The 26,061-nt window shown below is 45.3% G+C and overlaps 1 protein-coding gene and 1 pseudogene across 1 annotated transcript in view; one reads left to right on the top strand and one right to left on the bottom strand.

Annotated features, from left to right (window-relative positions):
* The window catches only part of LOC115311604 (zinc finger protein 525-like), a 53,287-nt gene that overhangs the window by 2,192 nt on the left and 25,034 nt on the right, over nt 1-26,061 (top strand). Inside the window, exon 2 of the mRNA XM_042286602.1 lies at nt 6,052-6,177. The gene's annotated coding sequence lies outside the window, so the exon portion shown is untranslated. The remainder of the gene's footprint in view (nt 1-6,051; nt 6,178-26,061) is intronic.
* Nucleotides 16,122-16,892, bottom strand: LOC121833380 (annotated as a pseudogene).

The following is a 26,061-nucleotide window of genomic DNA, read 5'->3' as shown; positions in this document are numbered from 1 at the left end:
AGGAATAAAAAAATATTTCTCTTTCTTTCTCTTCCTTTTGTGTGTGGGGACCTGTGTGACTGTTTTGCGGGTGCGCTGTTCCCCCTGTACATCATGAGTAGGGCTCCGTGTTTTCTGAGTTTATTTTTCGTCAAATTGGAGGGTGTTTTTTGGAGTTTATTTTTTGCCGAAGATTGGGAGTTTATATTTTTTTATTCTCAATTTTCCGAAATTCGGAGTTTAATTTCACTGTGTCTTCTGATAAAAATAAATAAAAAAATAATAACCGAATGTAAACGTATGCCAGATAAAGAATAAAACGCGCTTGCATCAGTTGAAATATCTTCAGTGGAATTTGATGTTCGTGCCATTGTCATTGGCAATACTAATTTATCCACGACAAAAGTCGAACACAAGTGGCGCTTCGATAAACGCCGATACCTTAAAATCGATAAACTCCCGGAGGTATACTCGGCGACAACTTTTCTTGGCAATGCAGTGGAAGGTACGTCCCGCGTCCCCTCTCCCATTTTGAGTGTACGCAGGCTCTCCTCCTCCCCCATTTCCGGGGAGAGGAGGAGAGCCTTCGTACACTCAAAATGGGAGAGGGGACGCGGGACGTACCTTCCACTGCATTGCCAAGAAAAGTTGTTGCCGAATATAGTCGCTAGGAGGCTCGTAGTCCCATTTTATTCCATCAATCAAGCCGGCGGCCGCGCGAGGTAATAGAGAGTTAGAACTGCCCCTCTTCCCAATTTTATACAATCCCTATAGTCCATAGCTTTCACTGTTACAAATACATAACCTCTCCTTTTTTTAAAAGCAGAAATCGCATGGCCCAAGCTGGAAACCAAAAGAGTGGCTTTTATCGTGACCCGAAAGTACAACGAACGACCTGTTGCCCTGAATCATCCTTGAAGAGACAAGCGGCAAGACCCCTATTGACAACGGTCCGAGATTTGAAAGATAATTATGGTGGAATTTTCCCAGGACCATTGGCTCTGTGCTGATCAAACTGTAAAAAAAAAAGTATTTTACCTTCTTTTTGTCCGGGGGGGGGGGGGGGGGGGGGGGGGGTGGCGTGGCGGCATTGACACATAAATATTCGGAGTTTATCGGTTAAATCCGAATTAACCAAAATTTTACCGGGGGGTTTTATCCGAAAAAATGGAGCCCTAATCATGAGCAACCAACTTGCCTGAATCTCCGTGTTGTACCATCGGATTTTATTTTCTCGGGAAGAACAAATTGCAGTGACCACCAGCATATATTGCAATGACATCATGTGCAAACCATGTCATGTGCAAACCAATCCAGTTTCCTTGTGAAATGCGATGTTTGCAACACTAACAAGAGTAGGTGTCGACATTGTAAAGTTGTGCAGTATATATATTAGTCTTGCAATGACATACAGCGTACTAATGAAATGTTAGAGTGCATGGCTGATGAACCTCATTGCCTAAGGTAAGGGCCCAAAACAACTAAAGTTACACCGAATATAACACCAACCTCCCGAGGCAGTATTTTGCAAAGTTTCGAGCTCGTGCAAGCTGATGCCCAAGTGTGAATTTACATTAGGATTATAAGAATCTTCATCTGTTCTTCCCTCTATTTATATTTAATTAGGAATATTATATTACATATCTATTTCTTTTTGCAGTAAGGCATCATGTATCAGATTCTTTTGAAGAATATCATTTACTATCTTTCTCGTTCTGCAGATGTCAAGTATTTGCCTTCAGATCTATCATGCGAGCACAAAGTCCTGTGACGGCCTGGAGCTGAGCCGGTTGGTTAGACATGCTTACTTGAATACCAGCTGATTGTTTAGGCAAAGCGACGGAGAGAAGAAAACAAAAAAAACCACACTGCTGGACTATCAACCTTTTAATAAAACTTCCTTTTCCTCAACACTATCCTAAAAGGTATCTTCTTCTTCATCAGTCAGAGCTTAGATCTTAGACAGAAACTTCTTTTTTCTCGACACTAACCGTGGAGTTTACCTCTTCTTTAGCTGTCGGATCTTACAAAACTTCCTTTTTTTTCTACTTTCGGTAGCGTCAACTTCTTTTTCCTCTGTCGGATCTTGGCATTCAAATAGTCCCAACTTGGTTGCTCCGAGGGGTCGCTTTCGGCAGATATACTTTTTCCTTGGGCAAAAGAGCGCAATGGAGGCGACACTTACGCATTCTTCCTCCCTCTCCTCAATGGCCAGCGACTCGAGGATCTCCCTTCCAAGCTGTTTCCGGTGTCGTGTGACGACGGTAATGTTTGAAATCAGGAGCACATTTGCAGTCCCGACAGTGTGCCGAAAGGTGGCCCGCCGACGTTAGTGCGGCCACAGAGGCTGCATGTTCTCTGGTGCGGTCGTTTATGCACCTCCCTGTTTGCCCTATGTAGCTTTTGCCACATGACATAGGGATATTGTATACGGCTCCTTTTTCGCATGGGGCGTAGGGTGTTCGATGCGCAGTGCCGCAGGTCGTCGTCCCGTTCTGGTCGGTCTCCCGGTTCATTATACGGCACATGGCGTAGGCCTTGTTGGGAGCAGAGTACACGACGTGGAAGCCTTGTCGGCCAGCTATCTTTTTTAAACGATGAGTGATGCCGTGTATATATGGTACCACTACGACAGGCTTTGGGGGTTTCTTTTTCGTCGGTTCGTTTTTCTCAGGATTATGTCGCACTTGCTTACAAAGCTTCTCATATACCGGTACGAGGAGGGTACTCGAGTACCCGGAATCCTGGAGTCTACAAAGCTGTCTTTGAAAGCTGCGCCCCACCTTATGAGGGCAGGATTCCTGGAGCGCCGATACGAGAGCTTTGGTGGCCAGCCCCCGTTTAAAATTTTTGGAATGCTCCAAGTTACTCGGAAGGAACCCCTTACATGAACGGGGTTCATAAACTGAGCATACGTGGAAAGTTTGAAACTCCAATTATCTGAAAGATGCTCTGCAACCCTTTTTTTTGCATTTTTATCCTCGATATGCACTTGTGTAAGTAAAGCATTTAAGAAATTTCTGATTTTGAAGCTGTTTTAAATAACTATGTGTTCCTGACTCTTGGGGATACGGGCCGTTTGTTAAAAAACAATTCGTGATAGGGCAACTCGTAGCAGGGCAGTTTGTCAGATAAGACAATTCATCATGGGGCGATTCGTCCCTGGGACAACTTGTCGAAAAACCGAAGATAATGTTTGAATATCTTGTTGCCCACGTACTAGCCTCTTTTACTTTCGGCCGCTTTTGCTATTCAGCTCCTGTGTAACGTCCTGTTTAGGAAGTTTAGTCTTCCGTTTCCTTTGAAGTTTATAAACATTTTACTTAATCTTGGAGGCATAGAATATAAAAATTTCAGGTGTCCTTTGCAATCCTCCTCCACATTTTCTCGGCGCATGTGCGACACAGAAAGAATGTAGCTCGTGTGTGTGCACGACACAGACACAGACTGCGCATGCATTACTGAAACGTTTGCCATCCACTTTTTGCATCAGTGACAGAGGTGCCAAGATTGTGGTGGACAAGACATAATTAGTCAGTGTCAGTGGCATAGCCAGGGTTTTTGTTTTGGGTGGGGGGTAGGGTTGGGGGCGGGCGAGTTGGTTGGGATGTCTATGACGGGGTGTGGAGAGGAGGAGGGAGGATCAAAACACATGTGTATATTATAGGGTCGTTTGGATTTCGGGGAGGGGGGGGGGGGGGGGGGGGGGGGGGCTGAAGCCCCATATGCCCCCCCCCCCCCCTTTCCCCACCCCCCAGCAATGCCCCTGGTCAGTGTCTATTAGATATTAGTAAGTCTAATTTCTTGTGTTGCGAAAAAGTGATTATATCAGAAAGGGGGTCGGACGTAATTGTACGCATTTGAAAGAACTATGATTGATAAGCATCAGAAATACTACAAAAGTAAGATTTATCTGTTAACAGTTCGACGAATTGTCATAGTGATGAACTGACCTACGACGAATTGCCCTGTGACGAATAACCCTGCTACCAGTTGACGTGTGACAAATTGTCATTCGACGAATGGTCCTACAGCCGTTCCTGACACATGAATAACTTTTCATACATATAGGAGTATGCTATTTTTTCTTATGTGATGAACCACAATTTTATGTGTGTGTGGGCCGGACAAAAACAACGTACACAGGGGCGTGTGGCAGAACAATGACAATTACGCACGCATACCGTGAGATTACGCACATATACCGTGAGAAAGTGACCAGTTAAGTAGCTGCTATGTTGAAAAGAGTTTAAAATACTTTGTCCTATTTGACAGAAAATCACGGATTAGCAAAGGTGATGCTAATTTGCGAATTGAATTGGCCAGCGTCTTGTTAGGCACAAACCTCAACAGCCAGGCTATGTTGTTCCTCTTGTATGAGATAATGTTCGCTTGGGCACACACTTTTTTAGGTCAGATTCGATCTGAGTGTGAAGGTGCGTATAGAATAGACAACCATTTGGATCACTCCTTTAACAATTTGGATCACTCCTTTCTGCACGATTCTTCTCCTGCGTAACATTGCTGAGCATGAAGAATGTTGGTCAGGAAAACGAGCGTGATGATTGCCGCTCACTGTTTCTATAAAAGGTAGACTGAAAGGGCTCGTCCTAAAAGTTTTGCAACATTTTGGAAATAATATTGCTTTTAACCCAACTGTGTCGTCGTCATGCATACTGTTAAGCTTATTTCATAAATTCACTATATGGCGACGAGGTGGCCTTTTCGTGATTTTATGCACATTGCTTAGTTCTAGAGCACAACTACGATCCAACTTCTAATACTGCGACGCAAAGTTGTACCAATCACTTGTATTTTAGGCAACCTACCATTCTTCGTGACAACCTTTCAATTCAGGTAAAATAGACGTGACTGAGGTAGACAAATGGATGTAGTATAAACATGTTTTGAATGTTAATCCTGATCTTTTTCGTTTTTTACTTTTGCGTAAAAGTAAATAACGGTATTTCTTATTTTTGATACCTGAAAATAAAACGATTTAGGAATGATAAAAATAAAACTATATAGATAGTTACTCGTTTCACAATGATAATAGTTTGCTGCCCGCGGAACTGAACCGAAAGCAGTCAACCCAAACCCAAAGCACCAAGAAGCATGCTATGAGTGTAGTTACATATGCTGCATGTGCTGCAGTCTGCAGCAGTAGCTGTTTTAGAGCAAAAGCCTAAAACAAATATGCCATCTTATTTGCGCATTCAGGAACGCCTTCTTTTGGTCATTTATGTCATATTTTTTATGGGGGAAAGGTGAGCGTGTGGGACGTGTTGACCTGCATTCCCAGCGTTCTCGTTGATGCTAGGGTAATTTAGCAATGAGGCTTTTACTATGCCTGGTGCCATCTATTTTGTGCTACATTGTCGAGGCTAGCATAGCTTCTACAGTACATGTCTGCTGCACTGTGGAAGCTATGCTAGGCTCTACAATGCAGCAGGAAATAGTTTATGCATAGTATATCTGCAGTGATAGGTCTCGTAAAGATTAGGCACTCAACCATCAAAGTATATGTCACTCTATTGTAAACTACTGCCTTGTACCGTGGAAAGGGTTTAGCAGAGCTTGAAACATTTGCAAGGTGGACGAACCAACAGCATGCAAACCTAATATGACGGCGGACATTGCGTTAAAAGTTGCCCTGGCTGACGTTTCTCCGAAAGTTTTATATTTGTCTAGTTTCCAGTGAGTTTTAGACCTGCCTTTTTTGTGTGTTTGCAGCTTGCCTTCAGCTTGGCGAGAAAGATTTCTCATCTAACGGTTCTGAACTTGATTCCAAGAGTGCAGGGGGGTCGATGACCGGACGTGTTAACACACCGCAGCTCAAATAGCGTAGATGAAAGCTCGTGCTGGAGTGGGGATCCGGGGTTTAATCCCCGCTTCTGCCAATTTTGATCCAGATGAGCGACATACCGACGTGTGGTTGTAAGTCTCCACTGTGCGACGCACGTTAAAGACCCCAGGCTAGGTGTCGTACTGCACTGGCAGAATTTCTGACTTGCGGTGAAGACGACAGACACCCATTGGAGATCACTAACCTCCCGCTGTCTAAACTTGCAGCACGATTAAAGTTGTGGGAGCCTCGTGGAAAACGGCTTGGCTTCTGTGAGACGGCGTTTGGCGGGTGTCTTGGAGCTTGACTCCATCCAACAGTTCCTATGGAACCAAATCAGTCTTCAAGTCTAGGTAAGTTCATCATATCCACCTCTTTAATTAACATAGAAGAGTGGCGGTGGCTCGACTATGGCCGGTTAAAGTCTAGATCAGCTCTTGTACAGACTCCTAGAAATCCGTGTTAACTCTGAAATCCTCAACCAGGGGGGTTTCCTCGGTAGAGTCCAAATAGAGTTAATGTATATGCTCCCTACGGGAACCAGAGTTGCACGCATGTTTTACATGTGCCGTCGCACCTCTATTCATTGAAATTGATCACATGAAAAACAAAAATCCTGCGTGATGCAGAAAAGTCGGTTTGCCGATGTGTCTCACATGCACGCTGGCGTGCGTGTGTGACTGGAGACGAAAGACGTACTGCTTTTGCCCCCTCTTTTCCTGTTTTCCAAGCGAGGCTGTCTGCGCAGCACCGCGCACGGAGCCTCGGTTGTACAGGAAGTCCAAATCCGAGGAAAAGGTTTGCATGGTGATAAGGGTTAGGCTTAGAGTAGACAAATGCGGCAAATTAGGAATTTTAAGGGAGGTTCATGGCAGTGGTAAGTGAATGTTAAGCAAGTTAAGTGTTCATTTCCTATACATGGTACTCCGGGCATTTCTGGCCACCTTGACAGGGGCCGAAAATCTTTTTCGATTCAGGTATTCGTTGCATGTTTTTAAAACGCAAGGTTTTGTGTTCTCACCCTTCCTGATACTCCTCCCCTCCTCCTCCTCATTCTCCTTCCTTCCTCTTCCCCGTCCTCCCCTCCTCCTCTTCTCTCTCCTCCTCCTCCCCACGTTCTCCTCCTTCCCGTGCGTTGCATTATGGAAAATGTCCCGTAATGCACTGTGCCGTTACGTCCCTTGTGACATCACGAGGGTCCTGCGCGGTGCATTTGGGACATTTCCCATAGTGCACCGCACAGTTACGCTGCTCAAGCCAAGACAAGCGCCTTTGCTCCAAATTACTCGCCCACATGGGAATTTTTCTTCGCGTGTGTGTTTATGACTGCAACTTGCATTGTTTTAGACAACAATATGACCTTTGGCGTGTCAGTGCCCTTTTAAAGAACACATGCAAAGGAAAAAGATCTTGAAAACAGCCTGGACGGGAAAACGGTGCCATAAAATGAATTTACAACAAAAGAAAATATAGTTGAGCTATATTTACGGCACGAAACAAATTTTTAGTTGTCGCCCACGAGAGCTGCCACTGGTCATGTAGACCTGTGCGCCGTTGCCACCGGAGCCGTTCAGCGCTGCCACTGAAGTCCCTTCAACCCCCACACGCACGCTGAGCGTGGCTTGCCACCGGTTGAACTGATTGAATGTGTTTCTCCATGCCACCGCTGCCGTAGGGGAACACTCCTGCATGCCACTGCTGTCAGTTTCTGAGTGGCACACAGGTCTATCACGTGGTGCTTGTGCTCTCTCGAGAGCTTCTTTTGGCCTCTAAAAGTTACTTATTGACCTTCATTGTTTAGTTGCATTTCAAACATAGTCAGTGATGTGATTGCTGTGCCAATTGTGCCAAACTGTGCCAAGTGGCTAACCCTGCTACATTTTGCCAAATAATGGGTGATCTGCGTGAAGCGTGGGCCAAAACGCCAATTTTGGTTGCCTTTCACAACCGAAACTAAACTGAGTAGTGTAATTGAGCATGTGTGTGTTATGTTCTTGCATGTTTTCTTTTTTTTTTGTTTTTTGTTTTGGCCGTATTGCGTTTTACGCTCTCCTCGTCTCGTAATTCGCGTCCCGCGTCTTCTTTGAACAAAAAAAATATTTTCAACGATAGGCGCTGGTGTGTAGACGCTCCGACGCTAGTGTGCCGGGTACCAGCCATGCCATCATGCTCTGAAACAAAACCACGTTTTTGCGCAGCGAGAGTTTCTTTTGTGACCTTAAAGGGCTAATGAAACGAAATTTGGGCTGATATAAATCACTTTAGATTGGGATTTTACTAATAGCACATCGGTTCAGTGGGCCAAAAGAAGAAAGATAGAAAGCCAAAAGCCTGACTTTCAGTGTGAAAATCTGAAAACACAGTGGACTATTTCGTACCTTCTCCCGTTCGTAAGCTCTCTGCCTTTTCACTGTGATACATCCGCGGTTCCCAAAGAGCGTCACCGGGTCCAAACACACTTCGCACGATACCGGACCTCTCTTATTTCCTTCACCCCTAAGCTGACATTGTGGTGGACGCTACGCGCTTGCCCGACCAATCAGCCGCCTCCCTTTCATCACCTGACCTCATTCTCTGCGCCTGGGTATGCGCGAGAGAGCGTGATCACGTGGCAAAAGTTTGGCTGGCCCTACGAGCACGTAGCTTCCACAGCACTGTCAGCTTCGGGGTGAGCGGGGTGGGGAAAGCAATTTTTGTCTGAATTTTGAGCGACGGGCTAATCTTCTAGGAGGACAATGGCTCTGTCCGGGTGTACAAACGAGATTCTGAGCAAGAGGGGACTCCCCTCTTTTCGTCTTCTTAAACTGTTTGGTAGAATGCGCGATCTATGAGTTGAGGAAGAAAGCTAAACAGGAAAAAGTTGGAAAAGCGTTTCATGACCCCTTTAAAGGGAAGCTACGGAGCTTCTTGGAAAAAATGGGTTAGAAGCGAATTCTAGTGCATTTTTACCCCGTGAACCCGAATACCCAAACCATTTGCTGCGTAAGTATTGTTAAACGCGAGAAAAACGCGAAAGACGGTCGCTGTCCGTGACATCATCGACGGATCTTTTGGCTGCCCAAGGCTAGGGGGGCGGGGCTTCAGCCCTATTTTGAAATTACTCTTGTGGCTCTCCGGCGCGTCGCATTGAAATATAATTTTGATATCTGTTATTCTAAAGGCCAAATGAACGCAGTTCAAGCGTTTTTTCTCAAAAGTAGAAGTGCCCCATCTTCCCTTTAAACACTCGCTCCTGAAAGCAGCGGCCCTGGGAAAACAATATTTGTTCCCTTCCTTCCAGACTTCGTGGTTGCGCGACGTCGTCAGGTTTTGCCGTCCCCACGTCGCGGTAAACATGGCGCTCTTTAAAATGAAACTAAGTACCACCGCAAGTTCATCAACATTCATGTTCTTGTTTAAACCGTACGTTACTATAAAAATCCTTCTTTAATTCAAAGACTGCTGTGTCCAAGTATTGATTACCTACGTTTCGCTTGGTGGGCTTTCTTTTGCGCTCAGTACGTGAAAAATCTGCCGTGAAAGAAAGTTGAAGAGAAGTGAGCTAAAACAAAGAAGCCAATGTATATACATTGCCTTCTTTGGTGACCTGAACCCGCACAGCGCGCTTGTTTATCTCGAGTTCAGTCATTGCACAAAGCGCCCCAAGAACTTTTTGACCCTGGCTCGTGATGTCTGCATCAATGCGCTCAGGTTCTTTTTTGTGTGTGTGTGTACTTTGTTTGCCGGCCTGGAAAGCACGCGTTGTTGGACTTTTTTTGTCGTATGCTCAACAGTTACATTTTGCATACAATTTTGGGAATCAGTTGGCGACGGAGCGGACTGGCATGGTTTCGGTTTCGGCTTCGATCAAACAGCGGTTGTCTCCGCTTGTGCGACAAAGCACACGCAACTGCAAGCCCGCCGAAGTTGCCCTCTTGTGCATGCAAACATCATTACACGACAAAGGCACCAGCTTGACGGTTGCAATCCACTGTTTCACGTTTGTTTAGTTTTGACGAAAGTCTGGCACGTCAAGAACTAGTATGACGGTGGCAAGCAGTTTTTCGGAATTGCTCGGCAATGCCTACAGTAATGCGCTGTACACTTGTGGGATGTCTCAGCAGCAAAACCGCAAGCAGCGAGTTCTGCCACAACAAGTCACATGAGAGCATGATACAACACAAAGTGCCCTTCGTTTGTGCAGCACTTAAAATGAAAATTTTTATTCTTCTAACAGTATCTGCTCCAAAAGCCACTTTTGCTGCTCCAAAACACTGTTTTGGTTGCTCCAAAGGCCACATTTGCTGCTCCAAAACACTCTTTTTTGCTGCTCCGAAAGGTGCTCCAAAATGGCTTAGGCCAATCACATCACTGATAAGTAAATTTTAGAGACCATAGGAAGTGCCCAAAAGAGCGTAAGCACCACGTTACCATAGCGGCCAGTCGCGTGACCATAGCAGCCACTTTTCTGCAGGCGCCAAGTACAAATTCGTTTTGCACCGTAAATAGAGCTCCAGAAATTTCTTTTTCTTGTTGAATATTTGTTTTAGGACATCCTTTTCCCGTTCAGGCTGCTTAAAAATTTTATTTTTCCTTTGCATGTGTACTTTGAGACTCCCGTCTTGGTCTGAGCCAGCCAGACCGAACTGATTCTTGAGCAAAACGTGGCTGCCTGTAAATCTGCATAGATGGAAGAGGCCATAAAAGCTAGGAAACTGGCCACATCTGAAGAGCATCTAAGATAAGGAGAGAAAGGCAGGTTACGCGTTTGGCTGGAAAGACCCGATAATGGAACCTTTGCTTGGTGCCAAGGTCATGCCTTCCGAAGGAAGCGCAATTGACAGCCGAAAGTAGTAAAACTCTTGGTGAACTCTGTAATCCAAGGTCTTAACTAAGCTCTTCATTTTACTAGTTGACCCTTTTTTTCGTAATAATGAGACAAACCTGCATGTATTTTTTCAGTTCCCATAACTAGCTGTTCATAGTCTGGACTGAGGCTTTTAATATTCACAAGGCTGAGTTGCATGGGGAGGAATTGGTCCCCCAAAATAGTGTGTATTAGCATTGCGTCTATATTAGCGAGACTTGACTGCATCACATGTCTTTTACTGATAACTTGAAGGAAGACTTTCGATCTGACCTGCCATAGTAAAAGTAATGGACCTTTTCCCAGTAAGCTTCTGCACATACGTACACTCCCGCTGCCGCCATTTTCGCAGGATATCGGGACGCGGTGCCCTGCAAAAATGGCGACAGTGACTTTGTCAGCATTTATCTTCATGCATATTTAGTCTATTTTGATGCTTTGTTTTTTGGTATCGGTAGTATGGGGTATAAAAAGCACCGAAGACTAATACAACGGCTTGATGCCATTGTGTTCTGACAGGTGGAGCCATGTTGGGCTGCTCTTCTATTGTAGTTAGCAGACAACTCCCCAGATGGCACTCATTGCTTGAAAAAGGTTCATTGGCCAATTAGAAGACATTACAGCTAACAGTTTTCGGAAATATTGTTTTTGTTGCACTCTTTCAATAATGAGGTATCCAGCCCACAAGTATTCAGTTTCACTTTTCAGGACTAGGACTTTCTTGTGACAAAAAAAAAATTCTGAGAAGACGGGGAATACTTTTCAAAGCGAGAAGATATGTAAAGTGTGATATAAAAATCAAAATATTAAAGTATAAATTTTGTTTCTAGGCTTTTATCTTATTAAGATTGAGGACTCTCCTTAATGGTGCCAGTCATGGGCGTACCAACCGGGGCGGCAAGGGGGGCGCTTGCCCGCCCAGTTCTCAGAGTGGGGGGGCAAGGCATGTGTTTTGCCCCCTCTGAAACAGCCGCCACTGGGCAGGGCAAACAGTGTCCGGCGGCGCCGAAGGGATACCAAGGAGTGCTTCAGTGAACCGAGTTTCGAAGTGCAGCAAAATATTGAACTGTACAGCTATGGCCAAATTGTGTTTTATGACTCTTCATGCTGAAGCTCTCCATGCTCGCTACCAGCTGCCTCCAAAAGACTAACGAAATGGCGGTGGTTTAGGGCTCTTGAACGAATGAAGTTTACTGCGCCATATACAATATTCATGACGGTCTTCATTTGCTGCGATTTGCTGCACTGTGACTCTTGATGATGAATGCAGTGAACCGCTGCAAACCGCATTGCGATACCAAGTTCTGCGCGTTTCTTCTTGAGCCGTCCGACAAGCCCGCTCTTGCTGCCCACTATTGATGGCACACCGTCGGTTGCAAGACAGACCAGCTTTTCCCACGGCAATTTGGTGCGATCAACTTTTTCTATGACGGAAATGATGTCGGCTCTTGTGGTCGTTCCCTTCATTGGCACGAAATCCAAGAGTTCCTCCGCATTGTTTAAATTTTTGTCTACATCCCCGACGAAAATGGCGCACCGAGCATTCTCCGTGACATCAGTGCTCTGCTTGACAGCGATTGAAAATGCGTTAAAAGCATGGTGGAGGGTCATCAATGATTTTTCAATGCCGTCACTGATCTCGTTAATCCTTTCAGGGACAATGTTTGGCGAAAGGCTTATTTTCTCAAAGGTCTTCGTCATGATTGCACATACAGCATTGGCAACTTCTAGCAGGCACTTTTTGATGAACTAGCCATCGCTGAATGGTTTCAGGGACTTGGCAATAAGCTCAGAGACAATAAAGCTCACTCTTACCGTTTCGTCGCTTGTCTGGCCGCCTTTCTGAAACAGGTCTTGCTGCTTCCCAGCGACGTCTTAAGTGGAAGAACTGCATTCTCACAGATTTGTCCAGCGAGCGCATCATACTTCTCGCCTTGGCACGACTTGAAGTGTTGTTTGACGTTATACTCCTTGGGCACAGAAATGGTCTGCTGGCAAATCAAACAGAATACTTTGTCCCGCGATACGGTAGGCAGGTTCCCACCGTTCTTGTAACAGTTGCGTTCAATTTTGCGCTCGTCTTAAATTTTGCACTTCGTGGATGGCATTACGAACGACATTGCAACATCCATACAGTTTGTTGCATACATGCATATGTGCACCGGACTGATTTTTGACCAAAACGAGGCTGCCTGTAAATTTGCATAGACTGAAGAGGCTAAACAAGCTAGAAAAGTCGCCACACATGACAAGCCTGAAGAACATCATAACATGAGGGAAGGTTACAGATTAGGCTGGAAAGCCCCAATAAATGAAGCCATTGTTCGGTGCCAAGGTCTTGTGCCTTTTGAAGGAAGTGCAACCAACAGTCAGCAATAGTGAAACTCTTGGTGAGCTCTGTAACCCAAGGTCTTCACTAACCTCTTTTTTTTCTATTAGTGGACCCTTTTGTGTCCGTAATAATGAAGCAAATCCAGTTTGTTTCCAAAACTAGCTGTCCATAGTCTGGATTGCCGGTTTTAATATTCACGAGGCAGAGCTGCATGGGGAGGAATAGGTCCCTCAAAATTGTGTCTATATACACTCCGTGCGACGCAACCAACGCGCCGTTGCACGCGGCCATTACCGATGGTAGGTAGCGAGAACCCCAGCGAAACGACACCACGTCGCATACATTGGTACGCTTTGAAGTTGGAGCGTGGTTGCTCTGAGTTTACAGCCTGAACTGCTGCATCGTTAAGAGCTCTAATAGTTATGCGTCGCATCTCATGGGGACAGTTTCACAGTTTTTCAACTCGCTGATGTTATGTGGGACAGCAACAACGATGGACCCGTGCTGCACGACGCGAGAAATTTTGTCTCCCGATCTTGTTTGCCACTGTGTAGGCACGGCTGACGTATTCTACACTGCCGCTTTGTGCTCTGCATTTGTTCTTGTACCAGTAACACCTTTATATGTTAGCGCAAAAGGGACAAACAGAAATGCCATCCCACACTCGCGGGTATGCAGTGCCAATTTCATTGGAGGAATGCCCTTCAAAAAAGTTTCGTCAACATTGTACGTTCTCAATGATATTTTTGACCAGTATGAGCATGCAGTCTGTACTTCATGAGGCAATAATCGGACAGTACTAAAGGTGATGAATATGAATCTAAGCAAAAATACAATGAAACTTGGAATCACTGAACAGTTGACGTTTGATTTGGCAGTATCTGGTGTGCCTTCTTTTCATTTCATTTATTTGTACCTGACAAGTGCCCCAAGGGGCATACATGAGGGGGGAAATTCAACAGTATACAAAGAAAACACAACAGTAAAAATATGAACAAACATCATGCAAAATATACGATAGAATGAAAACACGTGGAAAGCATAGATATCAATTTACGCAGTGTATAGCACACATAGTTTTGAAGTCGCTACATTTACCAAGGTCACAATGTTACCTGGCAGGTTGTTCCAGTCGGAAATTGCCAACTGTAAGGGTGATGTCTGGAAAAGTTTTGTATGTATGTTTTTAATAGTATCTTATGCTGATTATCAAATCGAGGAAAATATGATGTCGTGGCTTTAAAAGTTCAAGCTTGAGGAGTGGGTTATAATACATGTTATGGATGAAGGTTAGCCTAGAAAGTTTTCTTCTGGCAGAGAGGAGTGGCAAGTCTGCTTTCTCTTTCAGCTGAGATATGCTTGTGTGTTGAGAATAATCTTCGCAAATAAATTTGCTTGCCCTGTTTTGAATTGACTTGATTTTTTTATCAGCCTCCTTTTGGATGTGGAAATGCCAACATAGCTGACTACTTTTTTTTCTTGGCTTTGGAGCAACCTATTGCAAAATTATTTGAATCGAAAGTACCATCCACTGGTTCCTTCCTACCTGTAAAATGTCCACCTACCACGACGAGCGGGAAAGTCTTGACAGTCAGAACTGGTTCCCATTCAGTTACGCCGCCCGAACCAAATTTCCATCTCATTTCCCTATGCCACCTCTGTTTGGTATAATAAGTGTTGTGTCAAGTTACGGTCATGTCCAACTATCCGTGTGCCAAAAATCTGCACCTCGCACAGCCAAGTCATTACACAACATTTTGGGTCCAATATTGATATCCCTTACTTTTTATTCCTTTATTCGTTCGAAACATAACCTTCACACCTGGTGTCTTAATGAACCTTGGCACACACTTTCCTTTAGTGAACAACTGACTCGCCTCCAGATATCATCGTCCAAGCAGTCCTATTTTTCTGGCGACGAGTGAGACAAATTTCCTACTGGGACAGTGTTGAACAGCAGACCGAAACTTCTGTTTGTTGGTAACATAGGTTTCCCACCCACTGTGTCAGTGAAACATGGCACACACTGTCCTTTAATGTGCATATCACTTGCCTCCTATTATCATTGTCCCAGCGGTTTTTACAGCGACGAGCGAAACAAATTTCCTACGGAGACCAATTATAGTGGGGGCCACCTTGCTTTCTTGAAAAAGTACTCAAACTCCTTTTTCTACTGGAACTAGAGAAATTAAACCTATTAACGACTTAAGCTCAGTTTATATGAAGCGAAGAACAGCTAGATGACCTTTTAGGTCTGCTCTAGCCCTCATGCAATGTAACCCTCAACGTATCAGCTCAAAAAGCGAAAGTTTCGTCCGTGCGCGCTTCCTCCGCCGCACTTTTGCACGCGAAGTGGCGCCGCAGGCTGCTGAACGTGTCTCACTATCGAATGCCAGTTTCTCCGCTATCAGTGCTACGTGCGTTTTTCAAAGCACCCGATAGTTTCCGCACGGAGCGTATAGCATTGTGTCCATATTAGTGAGACATAAATGCATCACTTGTTGAAATTCTTTTTTACTGCTAACTTGAAGGAAGCCTTTCGGTTTGACCTGCCATAGTTGGAACAGTCATTAGCCAATTAGAAAACGTCATATCTAACAATCTCCAGAAATATTGTGTTTGTTTGTTCCACTCTTTGAATAATGATGTATCCAGACCACAAGAAGTATTGAGGTGCAGATTTTAATTTTTCAAGTCTAGAATTTTTTTGTGACAAAGAAAGTTCTTAGAAGTGAGGAATACTTTCCAAGGCGAGAAGAAGTGTAAAGTGTCATTTGGAAATCAAGATTTAAAAAATATTTTTTTTCTAGGATTTTCACTTTTCAAGAAAAGGAACTTCCCTTAATGGTGCCATTTGCATTTCAGTGCTTTCGTGAATGAAATCTTGGAAGCGCAGCTAAATATTGAACTGTACAGCTGCAGCAAAACTGCACTAATGACTACTCTTTTCCAAACTAACTGACTATCTTGGTTTGGCTCTCTTCGTGTATCAATAGATATGGTATTTTCTTCTAGGTGATGGAGCCACATTGTTGGGTGAGACAAGCTGCCCTTTGAAAGTCACTGAGGACATCTCGTTCAGGTGCTGTTTCTGCACCTATGTCACCAGAGATCAGCATCTAATTGTGAGCCACCTGGCTACCCATGGTGATGAACAATCTAAGTGGCAGCATCCTCCCATGTCTCATGTCCAAGTGCTCGGCAACACTAAAAAGCACAAGACTGAAGGGCCATATAAGTGCAAGCTTTGCCCTGAAGAGTTTGCTTATATTTCCCATTTGCGAAGCCATCTGCAAAGCCATATTCGGATGCGCATTGCTGAAAAGCCATTTAAGTGCACGCAATGCCCCAAAGTCTTTGCTTACAATTCTGATCTGCGACGCCATAATCGAAGCCACACTGGTGAAAAACCATTTAAGTGCAAGCAGTGCCCCAAAGCCTTTTCTCAAAATTACTGTCTGCGACGCCATAATCGAAGGCACACTGGTGAAAAGCCATTCGAGTGCAAACAGTGTCCCAAAGCCTTTGCTCAGAATAGCCACCTGATTCACCACAATCGAACACACACAGATGAAAAGTTATTTAAGTGCAAGCTGTGCCCCCGAGCCTTTGCTCAAAATTCCCATTTGAAAGATCACACCCGAACGCACACTGGTGAAAAGCCATTTCAGTGTAAGCAGTGCTCCCAAACCTTTGCTCATATTTCCAACCTCAGAAAGCATACTAGAATACACACTGGTGAAAAGCCATTTAAGTGCAAGCAGTGCCCCAAAGTCTTTGCTCGAGATTCCCATTTGAGAAATCATACCCGAACACACACTGGTGAAAAGCCATTTAAGTGTGAGCTGTGCCCCCAAGCCTTTGCTCAAAATTCCTATCTGAGAAAGCATAATCTAATGCACATGGGTGAAAGCCTATTAAGTGCAAGTAGTGCCCCCAAGCCTTTTCTCATGATACCAGCCTGATCTTCCATTATCAAAAACAGTGCTTGAAAACCTTACAATTGCAAACAATGCTCCAAAAGCTTTGCTCAGTATAGGAGTTTATCTGCCAGATTCAAATGCATTTGTGTGCAATGCCTTGTGGTTGACCTGTAAGCTGAGCCTGCCCCATGTGTAATCATTGAACTCATGCAAAACTTTATGCCCTTTCAATCAAAGTATGTATATACCTGACTGCAAGATAGGTCACATGGCCTTTGTTCAGATTAATAGTGAAACTCGCCACACTGAAGTGCTTATGCGTAATAAGCCTAACAAATTCCAGCAGCGTTCATGGCCATTTCTAAACGGTCTTGCCTCACTGGGCACATGCTAACACATGAGGTTACCAAATCTTAACGGCATTTGCATAAAGCCTGCAGCAGGTAGGCGTTTCAAATACCAGCGATATCCGAGAAACTTTGATCATAATTTCAGCTTGGTTAGCCCCACAGCCAGACTGTTTCATTGCTCTCCAACCTTTCGTCCAAATGCCATAATTGGTCATCACACAAATGTATTGGGAGAGTAGGAAATGATTCCTCTCCAGCTGTGATCTAAAGGCTGGGTCAATAAATAGGAGACATTGTTTAATGTTTTTTTAGAGCGGCTACTCTGTGTTGTGCACCTGAATGCACTCTGGATCATGATTCAACTCTTGTTTTAAACTCGCTTGAACTAGCTCAAGGTGCACTCCTTTGAGGTGAGGTCTAATATGTTTGTAAGAATGTCCCTCATTGTTTCTTAATACTACTTACTATCTATGAGGGAGATATGAACATGGCAAAGTTAATGTGTAACCAAAATTCACTCTTGCTATTAAAAAAAAGCTGTTTTATCTTTTACATTGTTTCTTTTAGCTGCTGTGAATTTTGGTACTGAAGTAACAGCTGGTTGGCACACTTGGGACTGCTCACGACCGGAGAGGTTAAAAGCCTATTTAGAGCGCAGCTCTTAGGCGCTCGTCTCCGTCTTGAGTGGTGTCGCCGTCGGCATAACCGCAACGACGTTTCGGCACCGTGCCGAAATGTCACGTGACCCCAATGACGTCATGTGCCCCTCTGAGGTCATGCGACGTCACGTGACCTCACGGTTACGCCGACGCTACTCGGAGGAAGCAGTAGCAGGCAGGATGAGAAGGTGAGGAGGAGGGAGGACGGGTATACCCTCCCCTGAGTACCCTTCCCTCCTCCTCCTCAAGAGCTGTGCTCTAATTCGGCACTACAGGGAGTTGTAAACGGCTTTCATTTTTTAAGCCTCTTGTGAAGGCTTACGACTCTGCAGTGCTGTGCATCTGGTCGCAAGCAGTCACAAGAGGCCTAAAAACCGGCCTTGTCTCAGTCAGTCATAATGAAACACAAGTGTGTGAATGGGCCTTAAAGAACACATGCAAAGGAAAAATACAATTTTTTTAAACAGCCTGGTTGGGAAAAGGAAGTCATAAATCGAATTTACAAGAAAAAATAAAAAAAAATGTTTTTTTCCTTTGCGTGTTTTCTTTAAGTAGTGTGAAGTAACTTTTTCCAAGATTTTTCTTTTGACGTCCTGTACCGTGCCAAGACCTCATTCTAGCAGTTTCCTCAGCAGGGGACTAATTGGGACTAATTGGCAAGTGAGTGTGTGCACTGCAGCACTTCCTGCTACTTGTTGGTACATTGCTAGTTGAATCCCTCGCACTGCCCTGAAGGTTTTGCTTTACATTGGCACTGTACCCATTTTAGATACTGCGTAGTGCCCCTTCGGGACTGCATTGACGAAAGTTTTGGAAAATGTTGGACTGACTAACATGCTCATACTCAAAATGCTTTTGCCTTCCCTCTTTCCACTGGCATCTTCATTTATGTATTTATATGACATCTGCTTGCAAATATCACTCACCTTTCTGTTAAGTGTTTCCAATGCTTTTTTTGCTCCATGTTATTTTCCTGGCAGTTGTTTCCACGTTGCCTGGCTGGCTGCCTCAGAATTTTCAAATCGTAGATGTCATTGTTTCCTGGAAAATTTCCTTTGCTTTTTTTTTTTTGTGTAACACAGGATGGTTTGTTTCTCTGCTTCTCTGATGGCTAACGTTCTTACATTTTTTTAAAAGAATAAAAAGGGTCAGTAAAGCCAAGTCTCAATGAATACTAACTCAGCCATGAATTTGCTTTGTTTACAGGATCCTTTGAATCGTTGCTTAATGTGTGATTATGTTTGCATGCGTAATTAATTTGCAAGCACATCTTTATTGTGGCAACATTTTTATTTTAATGTCGTTTGTCTTGAACAAAATTTGTGGATGATAAATATGTAATCAGACTTCTGTTTCACTGTTTCCCAGACATATAGGTTGACAGTCACAGTCCTGCAGTGTTGTCTTTTGTTTTTCTTCCATTACATATCTTAGCTGAAGCAAATGTGCTGCGGGCAGAATGGCTCTTTAGGAGGTTCCCACTTTGCCATCCTGCTTGATCCTGAGGTCCCACTGTAGCAGTTTTGTCGCCACGAAATTGACTACCAAGGGGAAGTCCGTAGCGCGGCACATAAGATAAAGTGGCGGCTTCTAATGTCAATTCTGACCGTAACCCACTTCCTGTCCTCCAGCAGGATTAAGGAGGAGGTGACACCATGTTTTTCGTGCTGTTTAATCCATGTGAAGGCATTGCACGGCATTCTCGTATGGTATGAAAAAGAGACGCTACGAGTCCCGGTTCCCATGCTTCCAGTGCTAGAAATGGCATGCACCATAGTGACCGTATCTCGCTGATTCATTTTCGCTCGAAAAGTAGCTCTGCTGTTTTACGTATTCACAAAGTTTTTACTGATCTGTGTTCATTTGCCCTCTGTTTAGCTTTATTTTTTGCTTTCCAGCTTTTTGTAATGTACAACAATTTCGCTACTAGGCTGCAAGCGCGAACTCTTCGTTGAAGGGTGCATCTCGGCTGCGCAAACCCTCGCTCAGAAGGAGCACCTGCCAAAAGATAAAGCTACGAGCTCGGGATTCTTGCCTTATCACCATTAAAAGACAAGTATTTTTTTCAGTGTTGCAATGAAAATCGCGAGGAAAGCAAGAACTGTCAAATTAACTGATTGCTGTTTAAAGACGTTTTGAGCTTAGATGATTCCCAATTGAAATTGAGCAACGGGAACGACATTGTACTTGCTCTCTTGTTTTATTAAAAATGCCAGCACGTTGGCAGTATGGTGTCATTCTTACCACATGAGGTCAGAGGCCCAAAGTAGTTATATAAACAAATCAATTCTAAAGATGTCACCGACAGAACTGAGTTTACAGAAAGAGGTCTCTTCCTTAAACAATCGGAAAAAATAAACACCAATTCGGAACGAAAACAGACGCATGCAACTCTTTTACCCCCCCCCCCCCCCCCCCCCCCCCGTCTAACGTTGGCACTTGGCCTTTCCAGTGTGGGCTACCTGGCCCCCTCACTTAAATGAGTTTGAGACCTCTGGCTCAAAGAGACCCTGCTACGACTTTTGACTGGTTCTTAATGTGCACCGAACCTGAGCGCGCTGAACGTAGTAACTTAAAGGGGTAGTGAAACGAAATTTTAGCGCCTATCTTGTTGCATAAATATGGGCTAGGGACAGGCACCACCTCGGAAATATAAATATTGCGCTGTAAAACACAGGAGAACTAATTTTAAACATAATTAAACGATTTCAAATTCTCATCTGGTGGATGGGGGGAAGTTCTCGTGACATCACTTGTGGCATAATAGCAGCGCCATTCTGCGGCAATACGGCGTGCCGGCAGAATTCGCCTAGGCCTGAACGCGTTTGCAAAGCCTTGGCGGAGAAAGCCAAAGCGTAGTTGGCCACAGTGAGCTCGTTCTCGTTGCGGCTCTTTGCACGACACGACCCGAGCATGCTTCTGGCACGGCCGGTATTAGTTGCTGCGAGTCGCGAGCTGCAAGCCGACGTTAAAAAGGATATGTTTGAACTACGAGGGTGTCAGCAAGAGCCACGCAAATACCTGTTCACACTCGGAGCGGACACGCGCGTTTGATCGAAGTGCTGGATTCGCTCTGTTAGACCGCGTTTCGGTAAGCGCTTCTGGACCGATCTTTTACGATTGCAACTCGATACTGACATGACACTCGGCAAAGAAAGGTTAGACTGACATCGCGGGGAGCTCGTCAGTGACAGAGCGTCGAGTCAGAATAAAAATGGCGTACTAATAACGGAGTGTACATACCGAGTTGCGAAGGTAATCCGTATGGCGTTTATTTGAGCTCTATATCACACAAAACAAGGAGATAGAATCAATGAGAGTCCCTTTTCGACGACAGCGTTCGTCACCGCTGTCTCGGAAAACAAGGAGATCGAGATGACAAGGGGAAAATATTGACCTCTGAAATTTAGTTCAGGGATCAAACTACTCATCCGGGAAGGGTCCACAAGGGTTGCGCGGGCATATTCTATTCAGCAGGCCAGCCGGTCATGGGCAGACGGTCTTGGCCAAGGACCGCCGGAGGAATGGTGCGCCGAGTCGATGTTGCTGCTAGGCCTACTATATTCTGCCGAGCTCGCTCGGTTGGCAGAATCGTGGCCGCTGTAGCTCTTCTCGTGTGTTTGTGGATCCTGCGTTCTTGATCGTCGTGGTCTTTTTGAAGTACTTCCTTTTTTCTTGCTGGTTGAAGTCGGGACGCACGAGAAGAGCACATAGAAAAATAAATGTCCGTTGGTGGCCGATACCAAGTAACTGAGCGACGCTGTCGGCCTTGTTGATTTGATCGTAAAAAGTGCGTAAGACAGCTTCGGAGCTGTCGTAGGATTCTGTCGTAACCTGCGCAAAGGTTACGACAATTTCGTTTCGAGAGAGTGGGTTTTCTCTCAAATTTGTCGTACACACTTTTTTCGTCGTGAGTTCGCTTTGAGAATCCGGCCTCATCAGAGCTGGTTTTGTCAGTTGTGCCGTGGTTGCCGACTTGCCGTGGTGCAGCGTGCGTGCAGCCCTTGCACATCTCAAACGGCCACGTTGTCACAGGTCGTAAATCGTCGACGCGCCACCAAGTGGCAACGGTCGTAACCACAACATTCACGCCGTAGCCTTTCCAGTCTGGCACAAGTGACGTCACGAATGCGCCCGATATCCCAAGACGCATCGCGCTCTCCGATGGCCGATTTTTGAGCGCGCGCCCATTCGGGCCCCTTAGGGTGAAAAATATAGCCATCCGTTCAAAATACAAACGCGCGATTATGATTTATGAATATCATTGATCATATTGAACCTATTTCTGACCATAATAGGTGTATTTCAAGTTTCGCTTCAGTATCCCTTTAATAAAAATTTTCTTTTCTTGAAATTCTCTTTATTTTAATGTGTTTAGGCCAATTAAAATTACAAAAGCAAACAAAAAATAACCTCCTTCATGATGTCCCTGGTCCTTCCTTGGGTGGTCAACGGTAGAAGCGAAGCAACTAGCCAATTGGCTGGGGCTTACGTTGACGGTCGCTTCCCCTGCAGCTGCATACACGTCGAACTGCTCGCTGCTTCCTTCGCTCCTCCGCGGCACTTGTTGGCATGAATTTACCGGGTCTGTCGGAGTCGGCGCTCCAAATCCTCGATAGAAGTGCGAAGCTGGGAGCAGTATCGTTCAAGGACACTCCAAGTAAGCGTTTGGAGTGCGCTGGCGAAGCCTCTCGGCCCCAATTCAACGACGCTCAAGTTCTGGGCAGATGCCTCAGCAGTTTGGAATCCGTCGATAGCATAGAAAATTATCGTTATTGCGGATGCAATGAAGAAAAAGCAGCAGGAGATGCAAAACTATTTCATTTTGTAAAATACCAGCAGAAAGTGGATTTTTGAGAGTCAAATTCATTAAAGTTGTTGTATCGAATTACACAATATATTGAACTAATTCCCGTTTTTTTGCGAGTTCGATATATGTGGGTTTGACTATATATATTATCGTTTTGTGGTTAACATAAATAAATAAATATATATATATATATATATATATATATATATATATATATTTATTTATTTATGTTAACCACAAAACGATTGGGATGCTAAATAGAAGGTTGTGAATTTAAACATTGCCTCTTTGATGCGCAGTTGTACGAGATATGTACGCAGATTTTCCAGTCAACTGCAAATTTTATGACATGGCATTCAGCTTCTATTTCTATATAAATCACGTGACATATATCATGAAAAGTAGCGGTGCCGTATTCTGTAATGTTGGGCGCAACCAACTAAATGTTACATGTGGCCTGATAGCTAATGCACTTTGAGAGGTGTTTTTTTTTCATTCCACATTATTTTAGAAGGTCATAAAAGCAGGCATAACATTTATTTTCAGAAAATGCGTGTTGAACCGCAACACTGCCTGCAAGCAAGGTAATCTTTTTTTGACTGCCACCTTCAATCGTTCTCCAGTCCGAACTCCGAAGCTCCAAAGTTCCAAGTTGGAGACATCAGTATAATTACAAGAATATTTTGACGGGGGACATCGTATGTTTTTTAAAATAGTTTCACGTCTCCACGAAGTGGCGTCACCGATGTCAAAATAATAAAAATTATTTTGAAAGTGGATGTCAAAACGTTCTCTAGCATTACTAGTCTCTCCATGCCGGGCTCGTCAAACCTGCTTATTTCGCTTGTGACACAGTTAACCGCTGGAAAAGACTCCTTTCTCAATGTTGCCTTTGCATCAAGAACTGCAGTACTTGCGAGGGTGCTAGTTTGTTCGAATCAGGCCGGTGGTTTTGCAGCCCTCGGTGGTTTGGCAGACGGTTGTTTCAAACCAAACTTCTCCGAAGCATCCTTCGACTCATCCCAGACGCTTTCAAAACCGACATCCAATCTTAGCATGTTAGGGTCTGTGTGAGGACCTTCGCAGTTTGTTTGGCCCCAGTGGCGCTGTAATGAACGCTTTGCAGTGACCTTGCGAGTCATGGCCCGAAAACTGTGATTGCCACGTTTACCGTATTTACTCGCACAGTGAACGCACTCGCGTAATGAACGCACCCCCCAAGTCGGCTCTCCAAATTTCGACTTTTTTTTCACTCGCATTATAGGCAGCCGGCAATGGCCAGGCGGCGCCACGATAGTACTGCATTCAGCGCCACAAGCGGCGGCGCCTCTGTTACTGGGGCGGCCTATCTGCCCGCCGGGCCGTTGCGAGCGGCGGCGACCCCGATTTCAGCAGTCCCCGTGTGCACCTGCGTGCGTCCCTGGTTTTTTTGTGCGGTTTTTTAAGACCATCGGGAGCCTTGATAGGTCCAAGTGTTTAGAGAATATTCTAGAGTCGTCATCTGGACACCAGTTTGAGTTGTCTTCACTACTTGTGGCCGCCCGATCGGTCTGTGCTTCGCTCGTCTCCCAAGAAGTGACACAATAGAACGAGAAGGCAGCGAATAGGTTTATTGTACATTCCGGTTGCCCGTCTTCGAGAGCCGGCAGTCCGGACCCGCCGACCCTAGTTGTCGCCCGTCGGTCAGAACTCGCAGTCGGAGCCCGTGTCCAGGCCTGCGGATCGTCCTTCCCACGCCAGTACGGCGTAGGCTAGCTGTTCCGGACTATCTCAATCAGTTTCGCTGCGGAACCACTACGGGATCGTCATGGCCCAGGCCGGTATGGCCAGGGCTCGCCGCTTCCGCCAGTCCTGACCGGAACTTCGCTGGTGGAATGCTCCCGGGAATCGCCATGGGCCAGACCAGCCAGAACAGCTCTATCGTTCCTGCCCGGTCCCAGCCTCGTGCAGCACGCTCTTCCTCTTTCCTCGCCGGCTGGCCCCGCTCGCGCTTTGCTCGGCCGTCCTCTCCTCCCGACGGCCACACACACTAGAATAAAATTTGGAACTCAGCATGCTACATAACCGTACGCACATCGCAAAGCCTGGTGTAAAAAGGCGACAGGCAACGAAGTGTATACGTGAAAGGATATTTACGCTTCGCACGACATTTTTCCAAACAAAAAACATTAGCAGCCTGTTTCTGCACGCCGTCACATTTGTTACTAGACTCAGCATTAAATTTGGTTGCTGAAACAAACAAAACTTTGTGCTACGAAAATCCACTCGCAGGTTTGGAAGGTTTTGGTTGCGACCACGCATGCCAAACGGCATTAGCGGTGCCGGAACGGGCCGACGGGCCTTTCGCTTGAAGACCTGATCGCCCAATCCTCGACGTCACAGCGAAGCAGCAATCGGCCCGATTGTTCCTATCGTATTTCCCTATGTGGCTGTCAAAGCGACTTGTAATATAACTTGTAATATGTTATTTTGCCGAGTAGTCTGCAAAACGAGTTCGTCCGACCACTTTCCGAGCCTGCACATATATTTTCGTTCACTTCCCCCCAAAGAGTTTCTGTAAAATTCACTTACTTGATGCGTCGCACTGCAGTAATCCACTTCTGTCGCCGTGTCGCTTCCCAAGATCTCGAAGGGAAGCGATGAAGTTTGACGCTTGAGTCACCTTCGCGACTGCATGTGGCCGTGTTTCACGCAGCAGTAGCAGCGTTTATTTTTTGGGGGGAACTCTTAAGAGGTAGGCGAGATGTTACAGGAACCCGGTGAGGTCGTAGAGACTTGAAGTTGGGACTTACTTTTACGAAAAACGGTTCCAAAAAAAGCTCACGCCGACTCGGAATGCAACGTTCACACGTGGTTTATGGATGCGCCCGCCCGCTGCACCCGCGACCCGCGCAGGCCTGGCCTACCCAGTTTCTTTATTTTGCAGCCGCTAGATGGCGCAACGTGTAGCGCCAAACTGCATTGCAGGTTGCCTATAAACGCACCCCTCACTCGAACGTCAAAATTTTGAACCCCTTCCCCCTCGCGCGCGAAATGAACGCACTTTTCTATCCTGGTGCAGCTAGGTCGCGGATGCATGGGCAGCGTGGATGAACAAAACGCCTTGCAAAAGACGTTAAAAAAATTCGCAAAGATCCAACGGAAGCAACAAAAAAAAAACATGGAGAGGAGCTGTTTTTTTTTTTTTTGCACAGCGCAGTCTGGACTTTGGGTTCGCGCGGAAGGTAAGAAAGAGAAGCGCTCTAAGCGAACAAAACAGCTTGCAAAAGGCGGCAAAAAAAAAAAAAAAAAACGCGGAACTAGCCCCGAGAGCGAAC

Source organism: Ixodes scapularis, unplaced genomic scaffold (assembly GCF_016920785.2).
Source record: "Ixodes scapularis isolate PalLabHiFi unplaced genomic scaffold, ASM1692078v2 PGA_scaffold8__174_contigs__length_109621045, whole genome shotgun sequence".
NCBI lineage: Eukaryota > Metazoa > Arthropoda > Arachnida > Ixodida > Ixodidae > Ixodes > Ixodes scapularis.
Note: the sequence above shows the minus strand (reverse complement) of the source record. Positions and strands in the feature narration are given on the sequence as shown.